This window comes from Cryptomeria japonica, chromosome 10, assembly GCF_030272615.1.
Source record: "Cryptomeria japonica chromosome 10, Sugi_1.0, whole genome shotgun sequence".
NCBI classification, from domain to species: domain Eukaryota; kingdom Viridiplantae; phylum Streptophyta; class Pinopsida; order Cupressales; family Cupressaceae; genus Cryptomeria; species Cryptomeria japonica.
Genome location: NC_081414.1, coordinates 260,815,892 through 260,836,363, shown reverse-complemented (window position 1 = coordinate 260,836,363; position 20,472 = coordinate 260,815,892).

Here is a 20,472-nt window from a genome sequence, read left to right as displayed (position 1 = left end):
TATCAGCTCTCTACTACAGAAGGTGAATCCTTGGAGGATCCTATCAACAGCATGCACCTTCGCAGGTTCTACACATAGCTCTTTTTGAATATCCTAATGCAAAAATACAAAAAAATAAAAAAAGTTCAAAAATACAAAAAAATTTATAAAACAAAAAAATCATCACTTGGTGAAAACCTGGCAAACAGGCGCCTTGTGACAACAAAAAAATTGAAAAATCGAGAAAAGTAAAGAGAAATAATTTCGTCCAACGGTGAAAACCACTTCGGTGGCGCCCTGGGCAAGTACCATGGTGAAAACTGGGTCACCAGCGCCATGCGTAGGGACTTTGCTCCTCCCTCCTTCAGGATTCTCTTTCATCCTTTCACTTTGCACACACTCACAACCTATTCACTCATAATAAACTTACCCATTCCCATCATGGCTTGTTATTGATCTACCTAAGATTGGTTAGCCATCCATAACCCTTCCTTTTCACTCCCTTTTCCATCCATAATAAATCAGATCCTATCTGTGACTACGGCCAATTCCTACGTCTAGTAATGGGTGTGGAACTGAGAACATCACATGTTTCAAGGAGTACAGTTTCTTTCAGCTTTCTTCAGTCTATCTGCGCACAATCCGCAATAAAGCAGCATCTGCATCGCCAGTCCGCAATAAAGTTTCATCTTCTCCGCAATAAAGTATCAGTTTCATGGATTCAGTCAGTTTCAAAGGACACAGCAACAACAATGGGCTTCAACAAAATCAAATCTTTCAACAGACTCAGACAACATATGGTTCAGTGCTATCTATCCTTTTTTTGAAAGTGAACATTGTGACCACAATCAAAATTCGACTTAAACAAGTGACAAGAGACACTAAACTTGAGGACTACAGTGGATGTTGGTGTCGAGTCTTGGTTTTCTTTTGATTTTATCTTTTTTTGTGACATGTCTTTTAGCTTTTCCAGGATGTCTTTGACTAGAGATTCTATCTCCAGGATGTCTTTGACTAGAAAGGCGAGGATGGGGTATCGTCACCTATTTGCATTTGTTGTCTGTGGATTGTCTTTTAGTAATGCTATGACTTGTCCAAGGATATGAGGACACTGTGAGTCTAGTATGAACTGGGGCATTCTTTGTTTGTGACTGTCTTATCTCCATGCAAACAGGTACAATGACTTTCTGGGCCGAACAAATGCCTCGATTGTCATAACCTACCTGCCATAATAAAGCTCAATGATGATAACGCACAAGAAGCTCTTTCACGTTCATATCTTCTATCTTCCATCCCCCTTTCTTGATTGACTTCCATCATCCTTCTCAAGTCCGCGTAGCCCGCTATCACATGACTGAGTATAATGACACACCAAAAACATTTGCATTTCATATAGTTACACCTGCATCACCACATATAAGCATTTCATACATACATATAGATATCACAATTGCATCACATCCTGCATACAACACATGTTAGCACATCTCACATTTTCATTATGTAAATACTCATTTGCATTATCATATTCATTTGCATTACATACATTCACATTTGCATCATGCATCACATATACAACATAAAAGAACAAAAATATATTGCATTGCATCATATAAGCATCCATATCATAAAACATGTATCACATAAGAACATTTCATCACATAAGGTACACATGCATATAGCTGCCGCAAAAAATGGATCATCTCTCATATATACTCAAAATGTGTCATGATACAATGATGTCAAAAAAATCATATGGCTACAAAAGAATCACCCGCAGGTGTCTACAATACAACAATGGTACATCTACTAATATAATGGGAGCCCACTATAGCTATGAGGAACTCCCTCCCTCGGAGCCGCCTCGCCTCGACAGAGTCTAAGCTATAGATGGACCCGCCCCTAGATCCCCCTATCTCTCTGGTGGTGGTGGAGGCCCCATGACCCCACCGCTGGATGCCTGTCTCCTGCGGCTCCCTCCCGTAGCCGTCGCTGTGCGCGACGACCTATGGAAGCTCCTAGCCCGCTGATCTGCTGGTACGGCTGCATAGTATAGATCCCTCCAGTAGGCGATCTCCTCTCCGGCTCGCAAAACATATGCGTAGCCTGCCCCTGCATCCTCTGCTGCCCGCCTACCTGCCCTCAGAGCTGTCTCGGCCTCTGTGTATCTCTGGATGGCCTGATCCCTCTCCCGTTCTGTGTCTCGAACCCTGATCCTGAGGTGGTTCCTCTCTCGAACCAAATCCTCAATCTCATCTGCCTGGCCCTGGCAGATCTCCCGCAACCTCACCACCTCATCCGCCTCAGAGTCTCCGCTCTCTGCCTCTGCCTGTGGCTCCTCCCCTACAGGTGCCTATCCCTCAACCTCTGCCTGCACCTATCCCTGTGCCTATATAGGTACCTGTGGCTGTACCTGTCTCTGTCCCTCTGGCTGCACCTGTCTCTGTCCCTCTCTAGGACCCTATGCTGCTGGCACCTGTAGGGGCAGTCCACCCCATCCTCTCACCATTGGAGCTGCTCTCTCCTGTCCTCCCTCCCTCCGAGGTGCCACCCGCCTCTCTCCCACCACTCCCCTCCGCCTCCGTCGGCCCCTACCTCCATCCCCTCCTCCATCATCATCATCTCCTCCACCCTCTCCATCCACTGGCTCTGCCGGATCTGTCAATCTAGGAAATGGATGCTCTGCCCAGTACGCAGAGTACTCTGCGTCCATCCCTGCATCATCTACCTCTGGCCACATGTCCCATGGCATCGACATCATCTCAGCTAACTGTGTCACTGCCTGATCATATGATAACAGTGGGCCAAACTGCACCTGATCTCTGACCGTCCGGGCATACATGCCCAAGCCTCATGGCATCCGCTGAATCCGCCCGAACTGCCTGCACACCCTGTCTACCAGCTGCCTCTCTAGAATATAGGGCGTCCGCCCCATCAGATACCTGCTCCTAAACACATATGGTAGCTCCAAGGCATCGTCCTCCCACTCCTCGCACCCCAGGTACGGCCTCCAGATCACCATGTCAATATCATCAATGACTCGCCTCCAATGCTCCAATCTCCCAATCCGAGGCTGGGATGTGATCATGTCATACAGGTGCACAAAACTCTATCCCTGTCCTCTGCCTCTGAAATGAATGGGCCGTGTGATGGGAAGGTGCTCATAGGCCCACACCTGCAAGAGAGTCACACCGCAGCCCAAACCCACTGATCCGTGGTATACAAATTGATGCAGCTCATAATACAAATGTGCTAGGACACATGGCCCCCATGCATACCTAGTGTGCTCTGCCATCAGCGTCTCCAAGGCCCCTCCCCAGCCCACTGCCAATCCTCATGTGGCCCTGTCTGGACACAAATATCCACTGATGACTCCCCCAACAACTGCCGGCAATGCTAATCCTGTGGCAGTCATGGTGTCCCAGGCTACATGACCTGCTCGCATCTCCAACTCAGGATCCTGAAAAACCCGTCTCAATGCCTCCCTGTCACCGTCACGGTCGTAGGGAATCAACTCTCCATCAATAGGCACATGCAGAATCCTATATACATCCTCTAATGTCACTGTCATCTCACCCATCGGGAGGTGAAACGTGCATGTCTCTGAGTGCCATCTCTCGGCCAACGCAGTCAGCAACCCCATGTTTGCCCGAAACTCGGGCACATAGAGCATATGTGTGAGACCCATCTCCTCAATGGAAATCATGTCCTGGATCGACAACTCTGGTCGCAGTCTCTGAGTCGATGGGAATCTCTCCCGTGACTCCAACATCGACAAATACTCCTGCAGTCAAACAAATCAATCATGTCAGTTATCGTGGCATTCACTGTTTATCAAAATGCTACTTGCTACCTAAATGCATCTGGTTATCTATCCTAGTGACACTCACTGTTCATCACAAAGTGTTGCTATCTACCCTAAGTAGTGCTCCCTGTTCATCACAAAGTACTACGTGTGTGACATTCCCTGTTCATCACAAAGTGTCACTCACATTCGCACTCCCTATTCATCACAAAGTGCTGCCTATCTTGGTGCTCCCTGTTCATCACAAAGTGCCTGGATCTATCCTAATCTTTCTAGAGGACCTGCTTGAGTGTATCCTCTCAGCAGCTTATCCAATCGACAGCGTATGTTCATCACAGAACTGTCGATTTGACCTAAAAGACTAAAACCATGCATTTAAACACACAAACGCACTTTTACAACACACACGTGCTTTTAACTCATAAACGCGCTTATAGACTGCACAAACGCGCTTCTGCGACACAGACGCGCTTTCTAAACACAAACGTGCCTATGCCAGACACAAACGCGACCAGGGAACACAAACGTCCCTACATGACATAAACGCTCCTATAAAGCACAGATGCTGCTACATTTCACAAACGCGTCCGCATTCAACACAAACGCGGTTCCAGGCACAGACGCGCTTGGACCCGACACAGACGCGCCTGTTGGACACAGACGCGCCTGGCGCTGACACAGACGTGGTTGCGCATTTTTGCACTTTTTAAATATCCTATTCCTAGCGCATTTATTGCTCCTAAACATGCATTTATGACAAAACTCGAAATGCATGAAAATACGAGGAGGTTTTCGGGTACTTACCAGCTCTCCTGCATCGGCTGGTCGCTGGAATCGGCGGACACGGTCGAATCTATGAATGAATGCCATCGCTGCTGACTGCTGCTGCTCTTTTCTCGCTCTGCACTGTGATCTTCTAAGGGTGTGGATGACAATGAGGATGTCTTTTGCCCGTGGTCTATCTTATAGCCTAGCCTAGCCCTCGCCTTCATTTCCCGAGTCAATATTCTTCATCCTGTGACTTGGTCACATTATCCGATCAGTCCATTCTATCCCGTCTTTCTTATCGAGAGATTGTCTGCAATCTTTTCAGACATTTTCATCCAATCTCTCGAGGGGGCATATAATGCCTTATTCTGGGACAACTTTGTATCAGTTCATCTTATTTTTCTTTGAAACAACGCGACAAGCCGCATTGTCTCAAAGAGGGGCAAAATGTAGACACTCAAAATTGTCATGTCTAATTAAATAAATATTTTATTTATTTAATTATCTAAGCCTAATTCTTCTATTAATTAAATAAATTTTTATCTATTTAATTAATTCATTTATCCTCTTCTAGCCTTATTTCTCATTTAAATAAATACATTTATTTATTTAAATTATCCCTTTCCTAAATTAAATAAATATCTTATTTATTTAATTATCCTACTTCTTCTATTAATTAAATAAATCTTTATTTATTTAATTAATTCATTATCTTTTTCTACACATGACACATGTCATTCATCTCTTATTTCCTACACTACCTACCCCTTTCATTATTTTGGTATTTCTTATACCTACCCTTTAATCCTAGCCGACCTCTCTTTTTACACCTCTCAATCTTAACCCTCCATTTCATATTGTGTCTTCTATTTAAGGAGATGCTTTCTTCATTGTCAAACCCTAATGACTAATGACTGATTTTGGAGTACTTGGCTACACTACAATTCCACTTGCAACCACATTCCATTCTTTGTTGAGCTCTTGTGCATATAAAAATCTGAGAGCAAGCATATCAAACAAGATCAATGGAGATAGGAAGAATGGAGATCAAAACCCTATTGGACATGTGATGGTATAATCTTTGTGATTTTGAGTTATTTGCATTGTCTTAGGTTATCTTCATATGTTATGGTGGATCTTTGTTCATTGTTAGGCTAGGGTTTGGTGGTTGAATCCATTTTAGTCTTTCAATATTGTTATTATTGTTATCCATTTTCACCATATACATTCCTTAATGTTTTACTAGTATTGCTTCCCACGGAGCTTTTTAGTTTTCTAACCATTTTGGCTCTCTATATATAGAACTATAGAATGATACTATATCATAGCGAGAGAATAGGTACGACGAAAATTACCCACTCAAGTCGAAACAATTTCTATAATGGGACAAGCATGATAGATTATCTATGTCCATCTGTGGATGAAAAGATTCTCTTGGGAATTATATTAAGCCTTTTCGGAAGAGAAAACTAATCTGTAACAATGTGTCGTTAGACCATTTGATATAGATTTGATAGGCAAGCAGAAAACTAATCTTTAACAATCCTTCCCTAGGCAAATTCATATATATTTTATAGCCAAACAAACGTCTAGACTATATATATTAGTGCATTTGCTAAGCACCAAGCAAAGTGCGTATACACTATTAAGTCACATTGAACTCATAAAAGAACAATATAATAAAAGGAGCTGACGTAATTATGAGTGGTATACTAGGAAGGCCTCGCCATGTTCTGGTGTCGGCTCAGCTGGTAAATCTTACCTAGCCTTCAGTTACATATTATATCACCTTTTTTTCCCATAAATTTGTGCCTTATATCAGATTAATCTAATTAGTGCACTGTTGGAGAAATCTACATATGTTTCGTTTAAGAAAGATCTGCTATAATTAGAGTAGGCGTATATGAGTTTGCTTGTAGAAGGACTGTTGTATAATAGTTTGGATGTAGCTGGGTATGTGTTTGTTTACTGGTTGCATTTAACGTTGGTATTGAAAAGAGGGGTAAATTTGTTGTGGTAAAGATTTCATAGAATTTTATATTTAATTGTTATATATTTCAATTTTATGTTTTTGATTAAGGGAAAACAGGTTTTGAGGAGATCAGAAATCCCATACATCAGGTTTTAAAGGGACCCAAAACTTCCACATTTTGTGAGGATCTAGAACCTACAAAGAAACTTCTGCCGAAAAGATAGGCAAATAAAATCAGTAGACTAAATCAACAAAATTGGCTAGTACCAGCCAAAAGATAGCACAACCAAAACCAAACAAAAGCCAGCACCAAACCTATTGGCATCATAGCCTAGAATATTAGATGGAGTCAATAGACTCCCACATCCAAACATCAAGGATTTTTCAGGATCCCTTACCCATATTCAAAAAAATCAGGCAGCAAAAGGCTAGCCTGACCCTTAATAAAAAACAAACACAAATTAAGTTGGGCCCTTCAAAAATGTCAATATCCAGCCAAACATAAGCAAAAGGGTTTTGAAAGGCTCCCCTAACCTTCGAATTGGGTTTTACAATGGCTCTGAAAACCACCAAAAACTGAACCATAACATGGGGGTTTTGAAACACACCCCTAACCTTAGAATGGGTTTTGAGGTGGCTCCCAAAACCATAGGTCTGATGCCAACACCCTCAAAGCATCTGATAATCGCACCTCCAACAACAAAGCAACTATCCATATCTATAGGATAGAAATACCTAGGTTGCACAACAACACCCAACTCCACCTCAATAGGAGGGAGGTTAACTCCAAAACCATCCATCTCCGCCAACAGAGAAGGAAGGGTCACCTCAATAAGGCAACTTGAAGAGAACCCAAGTTGCAGAGAGAAGGCAGGCCAAGAGATCTTACAGGTAAAAACATAGCTGGACCCAAGAGAACAACACATCATCAGATCTTCCACCAAGCTCTAGGGCAGATTAGAATCCAAAAGAACTAATAGAAACCCCAAAGGGTAAACTAGATCAATCAAAAGAAACAAGGGATGCCCTAGAAGCAAATAGTGCATCCCCACCCTCAAGGCCTTAAACCAGGGTTCCAGAAAAGACAATTCTGCCATAATAAGGAACAAAGCAGCATCTGTTAGAGTTATCTTTTATTAGCTAATAATTATTTATTTAATTATTAGTCTATTATCCTCTACGCTTAAGGTAAACTTAGGAATCTTATAATTCTTTAGGGTTATCACCTTTAGGGTTTCGAGTATCCTTTTATAAGGATTATTTCTTTGTATTTTAATAACAACTGTAATTATTGAATTGCATTCTTGTTGCACAATCAATATGACTCCTCTTTTCTAGATCTTTCAATTTTGGCCTCCATAGTTTTTTTGCTTCTCTCCTTCTGTGACAGGTTTGCATGCAGGTGATCTTTGGGAGCTAAAGAGTTGATTTTTCCTCATCTCCAATATGGTATCATAGCTGTAGATCTGCATGCCCTGGTTCTCTTCATGAGATATTTTGGGCTTTGTTCTTCAGATCTATGTATTCGGGGGTTTGTGTAGTTGTTTTTTTCCATTTCTTGGGGTAGCTGATTTTTTTGTTCATTTTGGTGCCAAAAGGACCTCACAGTTGGATTGAAGAGGCCAATTCCACAAATTTTGATATAAAATTCAATATATTTTGGTGTCAAGTGTTGTGGAGGCAAATTTGTTTAGGTCTTGGGCTATATGACCTTAGGGCACATAGATCGAGAAACAAATAGAAAATTTGGGTACAGTTTAATGGCTTTTGCAAGCCAACGAGGTTAACGCAGACTGCTAGCAGTTAGTTAACTGTCGGGGTCGCGTTGGCGGTTACCGCTGGTCCCCCAAGTGGTCACTGCCTAGTGGTCAACACAAGATGGTCACTGCCCGATGGTCACCACCCGACGGTCTTTACACCGCGGACCCCCTGCTTCCGATTACTATGGTAATCACAGTAATTGTCGCCCCCGGGAGCCGCCTACCGTCAACACCTGGCCACCCACTTCTGCTCAGTCTTGCTTGGCCTCTCGACCCCATTGCCCCTGGTAGCCATCACCCGCCACCTGCTCCGCCTGCCCGCCGCCCAGCCATCGCCCCTGCAACACTCCCTCACCTCCCAGGAGCGCCGACCTATTTTTGGCCTCTCCTTTGTCCTTTCTGGCAATCGAATTATTTTACAAGCACCAGTTTCTTTTTTTGGCAAGTTTTTCTAGGCAGATTGGTTTTCTGGTGGTGACGACCATACGTCTATCAAATTTATGCTTACAGTCAGATGACATCAGTGCTATGTAGGTAGCCTTCAGACCCCTTCTGGGCCCATCCAGAGCACCTTCAGCTTTTTGGCCATATCTTGGGCTCACGAAGGCGTTTTTCAACAAATCTTATATCATCACAAAGCTCTTTCTAAGTTCTATCCAGATCTGGAGGTTCGAATTTTTTTATTTTTTTTTTGATGGTTGTTTTTGTAATCAAAGCCAGAGGTTCATTTTTGCACTCCGGGAGACATAACTTGAACATCTGAACTCCATTTTTTGAAAACTTTATATTGCTGGAAAGCTTGTTTTGTGTACTTTCCAGTCATATGAGTTTTCTTTCCAGATTCTGCTCCATGTACATTTTATTCATTTTTTTATTTTCAGCACTCTAGTGAATATCTTGGATGTTTTAGGTCCTTGGATCTCTTTCTTTGAGTAGGATGTCTCGTTTTTGGCTATTCTTTCTGTATTTCTAGTCTTTTGTCTCTTATTATAAGTGTACATCATTTGCTAAGCTTTTTTTTGCAAAAGCACTAAGATAAAGTGCCACTATGCATTGTATACTTGGAATCTTGTAGATCTTGTTCCTTATTCTACATGCACTCCATTATAAAGTGCCATGGGGGGATTGATGTTTGCCTTGTTTTCCATCTAATTTTGTCACGTGAGTGTTTCTTCCAAGAAATTAGCCTCATGATGTGTGTCAAGTGAGTGTTCCTTCCATGACACTATGTACTTTCTTAGCACCTTTGATGTTCTTGGTTCTTCGTCATGCAGTTCTTGTTGGCATTCAATTTCAGTGAACATGTCCCTCTCACTTGTCCACATTATGGGGGGTTTCTCCTATTGGTTCTAATGCTTCCTTGGTTCGATTGATCAACTCTTTAGGCTTTGGTGTTTTATGCCATCTGTATCTTCGATTTCAGTTGTTTGCCTTTGTTTGTCATCTGATTCGAGTAGTGTGATTTGAGGGCACTCATATAAATTACAGTCTTCTCTACCTAGTCATGTTCTATTTCATTAAACGTTCTACAGATGAGCAGTTACTCTTCGACAGTGTTCATAGTTTCTTCATGCTTCAGTGGTGTTCTTCACATGATCTTTCTTTGTTCCTGTTTTCTAGGACATTCTCTTGTTTGGAGGCTTTTTCAGACCTTCACTAGTCTTCATCTCTTTTTGGAGTAGAGTTTTTTCCCCATGTGGTTTTCTCTATTTCTCCGCCTTACAAAGACTCTTTTGTACTTGGGTACCTCATCAGGCCTAGTTGTTGGGACCCATTGTTGCTTTCAAGCATTTTTTACATGTTTTTTTAGTCCTTACTTATTTTTTAGCTACTCCCTAAGTTCATCTTAAGAGGGGGTGTTAGAGTTATCTTTTGTTAGCTAATAATTATTTATTTATTTATTAGTCTATTATACTCTACGCTTAAGCTAAACTTAGGAATCTTATAATTCTTTAAGGTTTTCACCATTAGGGTTTCTAGTATCATTTTATAAGGATTCTCTTTTTGTATTTTTATAACAACTATAATTATTCAATTGCATTCTTGTCCTAGATACAAAAGATCCACCTAGGTCCCAAATTAAAGGGAGGGCCTTGTGAAAGATGCAATAGATCACACCACACCAATCCCAGAGACAACATAAGAAGCCTCTATGAAGAAGGACAACAAATCCGAGGAGAGGAGCAAGGCAACCCAGCCAACCAGGGTGGGTAGCCAAACCCAAAGTGGCACACCACCAAGTGCAGGACACACTAAGATCCCCATCACAACTACCACCAACAAGCTTTGAAAGAAGGAGTAGAGACCAGTGACCCACAAAATAGGGACCAAGAGAGGCATCGACACCATCTGACATCCATGAAAGACTAGCATCTTCCACAACCATGCCCACCTCCTCAGCTGATCTGTCTCCATCCTCTCAATCAACCTCCCCTATTGTGCCATCACCAGAGGAAACCCTAGTTGACGACCCGCTCCAGCCCGACGACCCACTCCCACTCGCCATTCCACTATATTATACGTGATTAAATTAAAACAATTCCAACTTTATGTTATATGGATAATATATCTCTAAATATATGTATTTTTTCATTGTTTCTTGCAACTCAAACCATGGTGGCAATAGTGTGAGGTAGTGGTTATCGAGGCAGATAAAACTTATTTTAGATAGGAGGAAAAAGGCACTTCCATTAGTGTCATGCCATGTTGACATTGTTGGCATATGCACACTCCAATGAGACATTGTATGTGATTGAAGGTTTTGTCATTGATGGCAACCTTGCAAACTTATGACACTGGCAAAAGCATTATACCAGCATCAGCAAATCACACTCTACACCGACACTCAAGACACCGGCATTGGCATAGAAGATAGGAAGTATACCGGCACAGAGGCCGATAGGATTTTGTTATATTATATTTTGTTTATTATTGTATAAATGTGTAAGCCAACTTGGCAAATTGTAAAATGACTCTTATATATAAGAGAGATCATTGTAGACATTTGTGATGATGTGTAGAAGCAAAAAGGAAAATATTAGGCAGACCTATTGTGCAAAATATAGGTCAAGGGGTATATGTAAAGAACAGAGCAGCAACCGGTACTAAATCTGGCATTGAAGATGCTATTGTAAAGCAGTACAAGATATTGGATTTGTATAATCGTTATTGTAAATTAGTGAAACTTTCCATTGAGCAGTGAGCTCTAGGCAGTTGGCCTTCCTGCATGTGCAGGCCCCTATTGTAAGTAATATTCTCTTATTAGCCAATGAGTGAATATTGTGGGTCACAAATCCCACCGAGGTTTTTCCCACACCAGGTTTGCTCGTTAAAATCTTGTGTTATGGTGTTCTTTTCATGTGGATGTTCTTGATTCTATTTATTGCATTATTTCTTGCATACCGGTACACTGTTATATTATGTTCTGCATATTTTAAGTTAAGAAATTCTAATTACCGGTTAGATACTGATTCACACCCCCCCCCCCCTCTCAATATTTGTGGGATCCCTAACAATTGGTATCAGAGCTTGGTCCTCTATTTTCTAAAGCCTAACAGCTTGAGGAAGATCTTGACACTGGTAAAGATGGAAAATCTAATGAAGCAACTGGAAGGAGCTCTTACAGACTATGATGCAGAAAAATTGAAAAATATCAAACTAGAAGATGATTTAAGAGTAGCTCAGGACATCATTCAGGCACTTCAAGAAAATTTTACTGTTGCAAGAAATAAGAGAAGAGAACTTTGTGAAAAATTGCAAAATGAGAATGATGAAAAGGAATCACTTAATGATATGATAAGCAAGTTGAAACAAGAGATCATGACGACAAAAAATGAAATGTAGGATATGACTATGAGATTTTGCAAAGAGATTGAGGATAGGAAGAAGAATGAAGACGAATTGACCAGAAGACTAAGTGATGCAGCAAATGAGAACACAAGACTTAGCTATAAAAATGACATGTTGAAGATAGATCTAATGCATACTCAGAATGACTCAAATGAATTGATGATATAAAAAGAAGTCTTAGAAAGAGAACTAGAAACTGCAAATCAACATAAAGAAAAATTCAAGAAAAGCTCAGTGGAACTTGGTACCTTGCTGAAGAATCAAAAACCTAAAGGTGACACTTCTAGAATTGGCTTTGAAGTTGGTGAAAGCTCTGGTACTGCAAATACTCAGGATCACAGCAAACCGGTAAGACAACCTAATGCTTATGAATTCAATGGAAAATGCTTTAACTATAATAAGTATGGTCATAGAGCAAATGAATGTAGATCTAGAAATTATCAGAATATCAACACACCCACCGGTCAATATTCTAAATGCAACAAAGTAGGTCACAACTCTGAAAACTGCAGAATGAATGTAAGATGTTATGTTTGTGGAAGATTTGGACATTTATCTTATCAATGCAGAACACAAACCGACATAGGTTATGGGAAAGCTATTTAGAAAAATAATGTAACTTGTTATGCATGTAACAAGATTGGGCATATTGCTAAATTCTATAGAAGTAAAGGAACACCGGTAGACAACAAATGTTCTAGCTTGAAAGGTAAAGAAAAAGTTGAAGAGGTTAAGCAAGAATTCTCAAAATAATGGATTAGAAAAGCTGATCTAAATATTGGGAATACTCCTCCACCGATAGAACAAACCAATACTTCACCGACTAAATAGAGTGATGCTTCACTAGAAGGACAGAGCAATGCTCCACCGGTAGGAAGTTCTTCATCTAATTGAAGAAAATTTCCTTGAGGGTTTGGCAATCTATTGATACATGTGATAGTATTCCCTCGGTTAGAGATAAGAAGTTGGAAATTACTTATTACCGGCAAACAATGTTAAGTGAATACTTAACCGACATGCAATTAATATGGTAGATAGCGAATAAACACTATATAATCAAGGTTTTGGCTCCATTTCATTTCACCAAGATTTTGAATTTATAAAGAGCGCGAAGACTCCGAGCTAAGGCATTTCGAGCAAGAAGCAAGAACACTCCAAACAATCATCCATCTTAAGGAAGTAAAAGGTATTTATTCATGGCATGCACCTCTACAATTGAATATATAGCAAACCCTACTATTGTTGAAGTGATAAAAAGACCTAGGCCTGTATTTTAGTTAGTTCCCTAGGTGCTTTTTCTCAAATCCCTAAGGGAGTTGTTTATGCTGAAGACCCCAGAATGTACATCCACTGCAACATTGAAGAGTTAGGAGATGAAGAAATTAAAACCATGTTTAAAACTATAATATGTGATAATACCGACAATGTAAAAGATGAACACAAGATCATTGAGACCCTAGGATTTACAGAGATCCTTAGCATTCCTGAATTCCCCAAGGATGTGACTAGGATAGTCTTAAGCAGGGTACATGGTGAGTTTTTCTGGTTGGATGCAGTCCACAAGATCACCAAGGAAGCTGTGAAAGCTATCACAGGGTTACCAACCACCGGTAAAAGACCAGATAAAACCAAGAAAGTTTCCAATGACCTAGTTATAAATCTAACTGGTGCAACATTCGACAAGAGGTACCTAAGAGTTAATGATGTAATAGATATCAATGTGAGATTCATCAGCATGATATTAGGATATAAAGCTACTCATGCAAATAGACTTAATTCAATTTCAAGCTTATGCATTAAGAGTCATTATGACATGGTCATAGACAATGCAAAAATTGATATATGTGAATGGTTAAAAGATGAATTAATTGAAAAACTTGGAAAGATCAAGAAGGACAAGAAAGGAACTTTCAGGTTTGGAAATCTATTAGTTTGTCTAATGCTACACATAACAAAATAGGTTCCTGGTATAGGTTACAAAAAACTAGATATGATATACCGGTAGGCAAACAATTAATAGAACTATTCAATAACATGGGTGAGAACAAGAAAAATAATATTCATGACTTTTTTCAAGCATTAAAGGCCAAAATGAAGAAAAGAATAAGGTTATCACAGAAGATTGTAGACAAATACAAAGATGAAATATTCTTTGTAATCAAGAAAGATGAAATTTGGATGGAAGCGGTCATCCCAAAGACAATTTGGGTAATCGAGATGGGCTATGAAATAGATGATCACATAGTTGAAACATATGCTAAAGTACTTTTGGAAGCCCCTAGAGAACCTAAGGAATAAATTTTTGGTAGTGCAAAAAATATTGAAAGACAAATTCAATCAAAGAAAAGGGTGAAAAAGGTTGAGGCAGTTGTAAGGAAAGGTTCCAGACAAGCAAAAGCCATCAAAGAAGATGTATTGAAGAAAACCGGTATAACAGAGGATGAGTTAGCAGCTCCACAACCTGAAACTCACCTATCACCGATAGGTACTTCTTCAGGAAGTGACATGCCTGCAACTTTCAAAATATTTGTAATAAAAAGAGATCCCTCACTAGAAACCACACCCTCACCCAGGAAGACAAGGCAAAAGCAACAAGTAGTGAGATCTCTGGTAAGAAAGGCCACACCAAAGAAGAAACTGACACCCAAGAAGAAGAAAAGGACAAACAAAGACTTGACCCCTCTTGATATATTACTGAATGAAATCACGGAGGAAGGTAAATTGAAGAACATAGAGAAAATATATGACACTCTAACAACTGATGAAAAAGAGCAAGTTGAAAATAGTGTTATATTACATATGGATATGTACAAGAAATGTTTTATGGAAGTAGTCAATGAAATTCCTAATGAACTATTCAAAAGACTAGAAGCAAGAAGACAAGCAGTGATAGAACTGGATAAGAAAATAAAGATTGAAAAGCTACTTATTGTATATCCGGTAAACTCTCCCCAAGAAATTGATGACCTAATTACTCAAGCGAACCGGACAATATTTTCTACTACACACCGACACATTGCTTTAATGGTAGGAAGAGTTAATGAGGTAACAGAGGAGACAAAAAATGGATGGGATATATTCCTAGTTGAGAAAGAAAAACAAGAAGAGTACAGGAACCCCAAACCCATAAAATTTTATCAGAAAGATAGAGACAAGGGGAAAGGAAAAGTTGGTGGACCACCAAGTATCAAGGTTAGAGACAACTTACCCCCACCTCATTTAAATACTCCACCGATAAAAACAACAACTACTGAAGATCAACCGGCAGCTGAGAGTATGGATGTACAGGATAATAACCTTAATCCTGAAGTCCTATATACTATGGATGTTGATACTCAGAAGATCAACATAGTGGTAGACAAAGATACAATAGATAAGACTGATATGGCTAGTGAGCCTTCGGTAGCTAAGGAAACTGATAACTCACAGGAGAAACTGGCAGAAGATAAAGAACAAAAGGTAGAAACTCAGACACAAACTGAGTCAATAGAGCAAAAGGCTTTGGAACAGGAACAGGTATATAAGGAAATAGTACCACCGACAACTAGTGAAGTAGGAAAACCATTGCTTAAAGAAATGCAGACACAAATAGACCTACCAGAGGTCAATACAAGCTTGGTTACTTCCACCGGTACTCAGATTATTGATTCATCATCAAGCTTCAAATCAACCAATGTGACTGAGGTACTACTTGATTCTATCAAGAAAATAACCAACTGCAGCTCACAAGCTTACAAAGCAATTAATGATACCATACCAATTTTGAAGGTAATTGCTCCCAACTGTAATATAGACAATAAAGATTTTTTAGGACAACTGGATACACTGTGTAAATATATCTCAGAAAACATTGAGAAAATAAAAGAAGAGTCAGTGAAGGATAAAGTAGAAGTTGAAAAACAAAAATTCTTTGATGAGCAAATAAATAAGTGTAATAGAGATTTTGACACACTTCTATCGAAATTATGTAATTTGTTGAAAGAGTACAAAAATTTGTACAAAGATACCTGTAAAACAAACTTTTTGACTGTAGATATAGACAAGAAAATGAGCAAGGTATAGGATGAGATCAATAAACTTGCAGATAGTTTTGTCAACTCACCTGATACACTATCAGTTTTTGAGGAGAAGATAACAAATTTTGAGGAAGAACTACTTAAATTGGAAAGAGAGAAAGAAAGGATAATAAATAAGGTAAAACATTTGAGATCTAAACTAAGTCCAAGATTGGACTATCTAGCATCTCTGCGGAAGGAAATTTTTTAGGCACTAATACAAGGCAGCAAAACACTGACAGAGCATTTGCAGCATCTCACCAGTATAGTAAAGAGAACAGAGACTGCAATAAAGGACAGCAAAAATTTTATGGACAGTATAAACTTGATTTTGGGAGATCTTTTTCAAATTATAACTACCCAACTACAAGGTTAAAACTACAAACTCTACTGACATCTTGACAACCTTTGTCATTGATGCCAAAGGGGGAGTAGGGGGATGATAAAATTCAAATAATAGGAATTATATGCTCAGGGGGAGCTCTCACTTATTTGGTAACATTTTGGACTTCACATTTTTTGGATACCTTTTGAAATTTCTCATGAGTGTTGCCATCAATGCCAAAGGGGGAGATTGTTGGCATATTCACACTCCAATGAGACATTGTATGTGATTGAAGGTTTTGTCATTGATGGCAACCTTGCAATCTTATGGCACTGGCAAAAGCATTATACCAGCATTAGCAGATCACACTCTACATCAGCACTCAGGACACTGGCACCGACACAGAAGAAAGGAAGTATACCGGCACAGAGGCCGACAGGATTTTGTTATATTATATTTTGTTTATTATTGTAAAAATGTGTAACCCGACTTGGAAAATTATAAAATGAGATATATAAGAGAGATCATTATAGACAATTGTGATGATGTGTAGAAGCAAAAAGGAAAATATTAGGCAGACCTATTGTGCAAAATATAGGTCAAGGGGTATATGTAAAGAACAGAGCAGGAACTGGTACTAAATCTGGCATTGAAGATGATATTGTAAAGTAGTACAAGATATTGGATTTGTATAATCCTTATTGTAAGTCAGTGAGACTTCCCATTGAGCAGTGAGCTCTAGGTAGTTGGCCTTCCTGCATGTGCAGGCCCCTATTGTAAGTAATTTTCTCTTATTGGCTAGTGAGTGAATATTGTGGGTCACAAATCCCACTGAGGTTTTTCCCACACTGGGTTTCCTCATTAAAATCTTGTGTTATGGTGTGTTTTTCATGTGGATGTTCTTGATTCTATTTATTGCATTATTTCTTGCATACTAGTACACTGTTATATTATGTTCTGCATATTTTAAGTTAAGAAATTCTAATTACTGGTTAGATACTAATTCACCCCCCCCCTCTCAATATCTGTGGAATCCCTAACAGACATCATTTCTTTGGTCCTTATCCTTTATCCATGACTACATCATGATTTATTTGAATGCCATTAGAATTAAAATTATTAATATGAACAAAATGTTAAGTAACAAATATCATTGTTAAACTAATAGATAGAAACTACTATACTATTTAAAATCTAGAGTTGTCAAAAAGATAAACTCGAGCCTAGTAAAAATCAAATTAGGATTATTTATGAGTACCCTAGGAAAACAAGTAACGGGCAATTAGATTGTTCAATTTATCCCTCTAAAGTTTCGAGTGCTGGAAACTATATGTATACATTAGTAATTGTAGTTATTAAAGCTTTACCATTCATAATGATATTACAAAAATATTAAATTTCATAAGCTACAATTACATAATTCTTAGTTTTATAGATAAAATTGAGATTTAGATACAGAGAAAGCCATGTCATAGTTCCCGATATATATCGTAAAAGAGTGTTAGATGGTAGATCCACTAGAATTAAATAAAGGACAATTTTATTGGTCATATTTCGTAAAATGATAAGGGATTATATTGTATCACATTTTCAAACCCATTAATGGTTATATCAATTTTTCAATACATTTGAATAAATTTGGATCACGCCTAGAAATTCTTGCTATAAATATTGTAATAGATTAATTATTTCCTATGACTTATTTTATTCTAAGATCTCCATAACTAATTATAATGTACAATGGGCGATGTGAATTAATTATTTTAGGTTAAGGTAACTCACGTTGTTGAAATTTTGAAGCATACACTAAAACATTAAAATCAACTCATTAGGGATGATTTTAAATAGAATCATTTAATGATTTTGAAAATGTCATTTTAGATGATTCTACATTTTTGAAGAAGTGTATTAAGTCCCAAAGAAATATTTTTCTAGGGTTATTATAAAATTTGTTTTATAGTACCCCTATATTAGTATGCTAGTCTATTGGTAAATATTGGGTTATAACTAAGGTATGAAAGGGAGAAATGATGTTGTAATCATCATAAGAGAGGATGCAAGATGAATCATAGACCATATCAATAATAGACTTGATATAATATGTAGAAGGAGTATTATCACAATTTTTGGTAGTGTCATGTATAAGTGGATAGATATTTATGGGGTTAGACATGTTTTTGATTGAGATAAGTAGGGGAAGGGTTCCCAATAATTTAAACAAGAATACAATGTTGGCAAATGCACACTCCAATGAGAAATCATAGGTGATTTCAGGTATTGTCATTGATGGCAACCTTACAATCCTATGACATCGGCACAGGCACAGACACCAGCAATGACAAAAGATGTTTACCGGCACCCTGGCCGATAGGATTTTATTTGTTTTATTTTGTATGTAATTGTAAAATCTTTTTGTAAGTCGAGAAAGCGAATTGTATTAGAACTCATATAAGTATGGGATGTTGTAAACCATTTGTAAAAAAAACAAGAAAAAATACATGGAAGGAATATAATAGGCAGATGCAAATATTAAGGTAGACCTTGGAATAGGGTTTTGGAATTTGTATGAGCTTAAAGTGGTACTGAACTTGGCATAGCAGATGCTAAACCAAAGTAGTACATGACATTGGATTTACATAATCCACTTTTGTAAGTCAGTGAGACTTCCCTTTTTGTATTTAAGTGGTGAGCTTTAGGCAGTTGACCTTCCTACATATGCAGGCCCCTATTCTATTAGTAGTATTCACTTATTGGCCAGTGAGTGAATATTGTGGGTCACAAATCCCACCGAGGTTCTTCCCACACTAGGTTTCCTCATTAAAAATATTGTGTTATGGTGTGTTTTCTATGTTGTGTTTACTGATCTTATTTACTACATTGTTTCTGGTTTACCGGTACACTGTTTTGGCATGCAATTAATTTAATATGTTTAGAAAATCCATCAACTGGTTAGATACTAATTCACCTCCCCCTCTCAATATCTTTGGGAATCCTAAAAATTGGTATCAGAGCTTGGTCCTCTATTTTCAAAAGCCTAACAACTTGAGGAAGATTCTGACACTGGTACAAATGGAAAACTTGAGAAAGCAATTGGAAACAGCTCTTGTAGATTATGATGCAAAAAAATTGAAGAATATGAAACTTGAAGATGATCTGAAGGCTACACAGGAAATCATTCAAGGACTTTAGGATCATCTCACTATTGCTAGGAACAAAAGAAGAGAACTTCATGAGAAGATACAGAGTGACGATGATGAAAAAGAAACTCTGAATGATCTTGTAAGCAAGATGAAGCAGGATAACATGGCCTTGAGGAATGAGATGGAAGATATGACTACGAGGATTTGTAAAGACATTGAAGACCAAAAGAAGAATGAAGATGACTTGGCTAGGAGAATCAATGATGCTGGAAATGAAAATCTAAGATTATGTCATGAAAATGATATGTTGAAGACAGATATAATTCACTTGGAGCATGATAAAAATGAACTCATGAGATAGAAAGATTTCTTAGAAAATGAGTTGGCTACTGCAAATCAACACAAGGAGAAATTCAAGACAAGTTCAGAAGAACTTGATGACATGTTGAAAAATCAGAAACCTAATGGAGATACTAATGGCCTTGGATTTGAAGTTGGTGAAAGCTTCGGTACTGCAAACAATCATGATCACAGTAAACCAATAAGACAACCTAATGCCTACAAATTTAATGGAAAATTCTTTAACTATAACAAGTATGGTCATAGAGAAAATCAGTGTAGATCTAGAAACTATCAGAACACCAATGCACCCACCAGTCAATGTTCTAAATGCAACAAAGTTGGTCATAATTTAAAAAACTATAGAATGAATGTAAGATGTTATGTTTGTGGAAGATTTGGAGACTTATCTAATCAATACAAAACACATATCGACATAGGATATGGAAAAGCTATTCAGAAAAATAATGTAACTTGTTA